The sequence below is a fragment of the Lolium perenne genome, chromosome 2 (genome assembly GCF_019359855.2).
Source record: "Lolium perenne isolate Kyuss_39 chromosome 2, Kyuss_2.0, whole genome shotgun sequence".
NCBI classification, from domain to species: domain Eukaryota; kingdom Viridiplantae; phylum Streptophyta; class Magnoliopsida; order Poales; family Poaceae; genus Lolium; species Lolium perenne.
The window spans coordinates 247,118,395-247,124,394 of record NC_067245.2 but is presented as its reverse complement, the minus strand read 5'-3'; positions in this window follow the sequence as shown (position 1 = coordinate 247,124,394).

Below are 6,000 nucleotides of genomic sequence, written 5' to 3'. Positions count from 1 at the left end.
TTCTGTTTATAAATTTTCAAACAAAAGAAAAGGGCGGGAACGCCCTGGGCCGTGCAGGTGCTGTGCCGAATGGGCCGGCCCAGTGGGGCTCTCCGGTGGCCGGTGGAAAAAGAAAAAAAGAAAAAAAGGCCGGGGCCCGTGGCGGGCCAGGCAGGCCGACGTGGCCATGCACGCCGACGTGGCCGAGCATGCGCCATGCGCCCGCCCGATCTGGATCCAACGGCCCAGATCTGGCGCGTGCGCGATGTCGGAGGCGCTCGCCGGCGCGGAGGGAGAAAGGGGGCGGCCAGGGGCTTACCGGGGACTGGCGATGGCGCGGATCGATGCAGGCGGGTCGGTGGCGTGAGCGTGCGTGGCGTGCGGGTGCTGGCGGTGTCCAGGGGCTGCTGCTCCTCCTCGCTCGGCGTCGTCTGCGTCACGGGCGGCGTCGGAGCGTCGTGGGCGGCGGCGTCCTGCGGTGTTCCTGGGGAGAAGAAGGGAGGGGCAGGGTCAGGCGATGCAGGAGGCGACGTGGGTGAAGGTGATCAGGGACAGAGAGTGGCGTTGGCGCCGTGGTGGCGACCTCCTGCGCGTCACCCTCGCGGTGACCGTGGTGAGCACCTGGGCGCGTCGCAGCAGGGGCTCGGCTGCCGCTCGAGCAGCCGAGGGAGTAGCGGGGCAGCCTAATGGCGTAGTGTGAGGGGGAGCTGAAGGGAGAGGGGTGCCCCTCGTGGGTTTTTATAGGCAGCGGGAGGCGAGGCAGTGGCGTGGACGGTGGTGATGGCCAACGGGCGAGCGGGTGGTGGCGTCACGCGTGGGCCCCGCGGTGACATCGGGCGTGGGGCGTCAGCAAGGGAGAGAGCCGAGGCGGTGCACGGCAGGCGAGGCGTGATGGCGGGCGACGCGAGGCGTCGAGCCATCATGTCACTTGACCACCGTGGCGCGCGCGTGCGTTTAGTGGCTAGGGTTTTGGCGCGGGAGAGAGGTGCCGGTGAGGTTTGGGCCAAAAGAGAGGGGGTGGTGCGAGGTAGGGTTGGGCCAGAGTGAGAGAGAGAGTTGTGGTGGTGTCCACGGCCCAAAAACAGAAAAGAAAGAGAGGGAAGAGAGAAAGAAAAAGAGAGGGGGAGGTTTCCCCTCTTGTCTCTCGGCCAAAACTCAAGAGATCAAAGAGAAAAAAGAGAAAGGGGCAGGGGTGAAAAAGAGAGAAGCCATGCCAAGTGCGTGTGCCCAAGAGTGACAAGGGAGCAAGTGCACAAATGTGAAAACATAAAAAGGAAAATAAAGAGATGATGATGGGGTTTAAGGTGAAAACCCCTAGGTGAGATGGTGGTGGGGTAGAGAAGGGAGTAGGGTGTTTCTCCCATCCAAAAGTGGTGCTTACCACCCTAGGGTTAGGATCTCTGAGGGCAAGGTGCATAATAGGTGGTGCCAAACAATTAAGAAGAGCAAACCCTAAAATTTTAAAGAAGGTGTAAAATCAATTTACCTAAGGTGAGGTGCCACACACAACCAACCAAGAAAGTAATTAAGCTAACCCAAGAAAGAATTCTAACCTACACTCAATCATAAGTGTTAAATAAAATTTTTTGTTGGCTCAAGCTTTTAACTTGGAGAAATATGCAGGTTTTTGAAAAAAATGGGGTGTTACAGACCTTCCCCCCTTAAAAGAATCTCGTCCCGAGATTCCACGGCTAAGAGCTTGAACAGGTGTGGGAATTCTTGTCTCAGATAATCCTCCCGCTCCCATGTGGCTTCATCTTCGGAGTGGTTACTCCACTGGACCTTGAAAAATTTAATCTTCCTTCGGCGGGTGACCCTAACGGTTTCTTCCAGAATACGGATAGGGTTCTCTCGGTAGGTTAAGTCGTGATTGAGGTCAATGGCACGATAATCAATATCCTTAAAAACTTCAGGCTTGCTTGGTGCTTGGAGGCATCTTCGAAGTTGGGAGACATGAAAAACGTCATGGAACTCAGACAATTCGGGAGGTAACTCCAGCTGGTAAGATACTTCTCCTCTTCGTCCTAGCACCTTGAAAGGTCCAATGTATCTTGGCGCAAGCTTGCCTTTAACATGGAAACGCTTCATTCCCTTGAGAGGAGTTACCCGGAGATAAGCAAAATCTCCGGCGCAGAAAGTCAATTCTCGACGCTTGGAGTCAGCGTAGCTCTTCTGGCGGGATTGTGCAGCTTTCAGTCGGTCACGGATGAACTGAACTTTTTCCTCTGCTTCCCGAAGTATGTCAGGTCCGAATACTTGACTTTCTCCGGTCTCGGTCCAATTGAGAGGGGTTCTGCATCTTCTCCCATAGAGGGCTTCGAAAGGGGCCATCCGAAGACTGGCCTGAAAACTGTTGTTATAAGAGAACTCGGCGAATGGCAGGCAATCTTCCCACTTAGTTCCGTAAGCGAGAACGCAGGCTCGGAGCATGTCCTCAAGGATTTGATTTACCCTTTCGGTCTGTCCTCCGGTTTGGGGATGATAGGCGGTACTGAACGATAACTTGGTGCCCAAGGCTTCGTGAAGTTTTTGCTAGAAACGAGATGTGAATTGGGTGCCTCGATCTGACACAACAACCTTGGGGACGCCGTGAAGGCTAACTATACGGGAGATGTAGAGGTCAGCTAACGCTTTCCCGTGATCGGTGGTCTTGACCGGCAGGAAGTGAGCGACTTTGGTGAGACGGTCCACTATCACCCAAATGGAATCATGTCCATGGCTAGATCTGGGAAGTCCGGTGATAAAGTCCATACCCACTTCTTCCCACTTCCACACGGGTATCTTCAAGGGTTGCAACAATCCAGCCGGGCGTTGGTGCTCAGCTTTTACTTTCTGGCAGACGTCACATCGAGCAATAAAGAAGGCAATATCCCGCTTCATCCCATGCCACCAAAAAGTGTCTTTTAGATCTTGGTACATCTTGGATCCTCCAGGGTGAATAGAGTAAGGGGTATTATGGGCCTCCTCCATTATAAGATTCTTCAAATCGGGAATATTGGGTACGCAGAGGCGCCCATTGTACCATAGCACACCATTGGGATCTATCGAAAATCCTTCTAGCTTTTTCCAGCTCATGCGACGCTTGATCCCTTCAATACTCTTATGCCCAACTTGGGCTTCCTTGATCTGATCCTGAAGGGTGGGTTTGGCTTCCATGGCAGCAAGGAATCCATGGCTGACCAATTCTAATCCGAATTCTTCGAATTCTTGATACAGCATGGGTTGCTCGATTTTTAAACGAGAGTTTAGGGAACATGGTTCTCGGCTAAGGGCGTCGGCAACAACGTTAGCCTTTCCGGGGTGGTAATGGATACTAAGGTCATAATCCTTAATGAGTTCTATCCATCTCCTCTGTCGCATATTCAACTCTCTCTGGGTGAAGATATACTTAAGACTTTTATGATCGGTGTAAATATCACACCTATTTCCTATGAGATAGTGGCGCCAAGTCTTGAGAGCATGAACCACGGCTGCTAATTCCAGGTCATGAGTGGGGTAATTGGCTTCGTGGGTTTTCAGCTGTCGAGAGAGATAAGAGATTACCTTTCCTTCTTGCATTAAGACACTTCCAAGACCAACTTTGGAAGCATCACAATAGATCACAAAATCCTTGGTAACATCGGGCATGGTCAGGATGGGGGCGGATACAAGTCGCCTTTTTAATTCTTGAAAACTTTCTTCACACTTTTCCGTCCATTCAAACTTCTTACCCTTTTTAAGCAGAAGAGTCATAGGTTTGGCAATGCTTGAGAATCCTTCAACGAACTTGCGGTAGTATCCCGCCAATCCGAGGAAAGACCTCACTTCCGTAACATTTTTAGGTGGTTGTCGGTCCACAATAGACTTGATCAGGGAGGGATCAACAGAGAGTCCTCCAGCAGACAAGACGTGACCAAGAAATCCAACTTCCTTGAGCCAAAACTGACATTTACTAAACTTTGCAAAAAGTTGATGTTGCCGAAGGGTACCCAAGACTAGTCGCAGGTGCTCCTCATGTTCTTCCTCAGTTTTTGAGTAGACCAAGATGTCATCGATGAATACTACCACAAATTTGTCTAGGTATTCCATGAAAACCTTGTTCATGAGGTTCATGAAGTAGGCGGGGACATTGGTGAGTCCAAATGACATTACGGTGTACTCATACAGTCCGTAACGGGTAGTGAAAGCAGTCTTGGGAATGTCGGACTCTCGCACCTTAAGTTGGTGATACCCGGTGCGAAGATCAATTTTGGAGAAAACCTTTGCTCCGTTCATTTGATCGAATAAATCATCGATCTTAGGCAGAGGATACTTATTTTTAATGGTTACTTCATTAAGTCTCCGATAGTCCACACACAAGCGAATGGTTCCGTCTCTCTTGTCCACAAAGATCACAGGCGATCCCCATGGTGATGCACTTGGCCTGATAAGTCCTTTGGCCAGCAGATCATCCAACTGTCGCTTTAACTCAATCAATTCTTGGGGATTCATACGATAAGGTCTCTGGGCTATGGGGGCAGTTCCCGGGAGTAGTTCTATGATGAACTCAATGTCTCGGTCAGGGGGCATACCGGGCAATTCTTCAGGGAAAACATCGGGGTATTCGCAGACAACAGGAACTTGTTCGAGGTTGGGTCCAGAGATACTTTGCTTGTAAAAGGCTTTGGAGGAGTGTACGGTGGCGGTGTATTTTACGGGTAGGCCATGATCATTGGTGAGGGTAATGGATTTCTGGACGCAGTCAATGTGTCCCTTATACTTGGTCATCCAGTTCATTCCAAGGATTACCTCTAAACCTTGTGCTCCTAAGACAATTAGGTCAGATTGGAAAGATACTCCTTGTATGACTATGGGAATGTTTAGACAAGACATCCGGGCCTTAGCGGTGGATCCCGGAATTTGAACTAACATGAGGCGTCTCATGGCGGTTGGTTTCATCCCACTTTTCTTAACGAATGGTTCGGTAACGAAGGAATGAGATGCGCCGGAATCAAAAAGAACTCGGGCAGGAGTAGAGTTGACTAGAAACGTACCCATCACGATATCCGGAGCTTCCTCGGCCTCTTCAGCGCTGGCATGGTTCAGATGTCCATGGGCGGCATTGGCCTGCTTCTTGACCAAGGGCTTCTTTCCTGACGCAGTCCTAGCTTGAGCTTGAGGGGGCCTTGGGGCGTTGGCGCGCTGAGGTGTCATCATCTTGGTGGGACACTCACGAGAGAAGTGTCCAGGCTTCCCACAAGTGAAACATCCATCGCCCTGAGGGCGAGCTGGCGGATTGGGGCGGGGGTTGGTGTTGAATCCTCCGGAATGGGGCTGCGGAGCTGAACGATTGGGGGCATAGTTATTGGAGCGGTAAGCTGGTGCTGACGAAGGGTTCCTCTGGGGTGGGTTGGCGGGTCTTGATGGGGGCGGACTGCGGTACTTGGGGTTGCTGGGCCCACCCTGCTGCTGTTGCATCTTGCGCTTCCTGGTTTCATAGGCAGCCTTGCGCTTAGACTCCACCAAAATAGCGGCATCCACAAGCGCCTCCAAGTCGGGGTAGGGTACAGCCACTAGGATACTCTGAATTTCTTCATGCAGACCATTCATGAAACGGTCGCGCTTCTTCTCGTCAGTGTCAACATCTTGCGGGGCATACCTGGCCAGAGTGTTGAACTTCTCAAGATAATCCACCACGTTGGAGTTGTTCTGCTTCAGGTTGAAGAATTCATCACGCTTCATCTTGATCAGACCGGTGGGAATGTGAGCCTTACGGAACTTGGCGGTGAATTCCGCCCAGTTGATAACATGATCAGGAGCTTGCATGGCCTTGACATTCTCCCACCATGCTCGGGCGGGTCCTGAGAGAAAGTGAGTGGCGAGAAGAACTTTCTCGTGATCTCCTACCGCGGCGACTTCAAGGTTGTTTTCAATGGTGCGGAGCCAATCGTCTGCGTCGAGGGGAGCGACACACTTGGAGAACACGGGCGGGTTGGTATTCTGAAAATCCCTAAGGCGTGACCTTGGTGCTTCCTCGCCGTGTTCTTCTCCTTCTTCATTGTT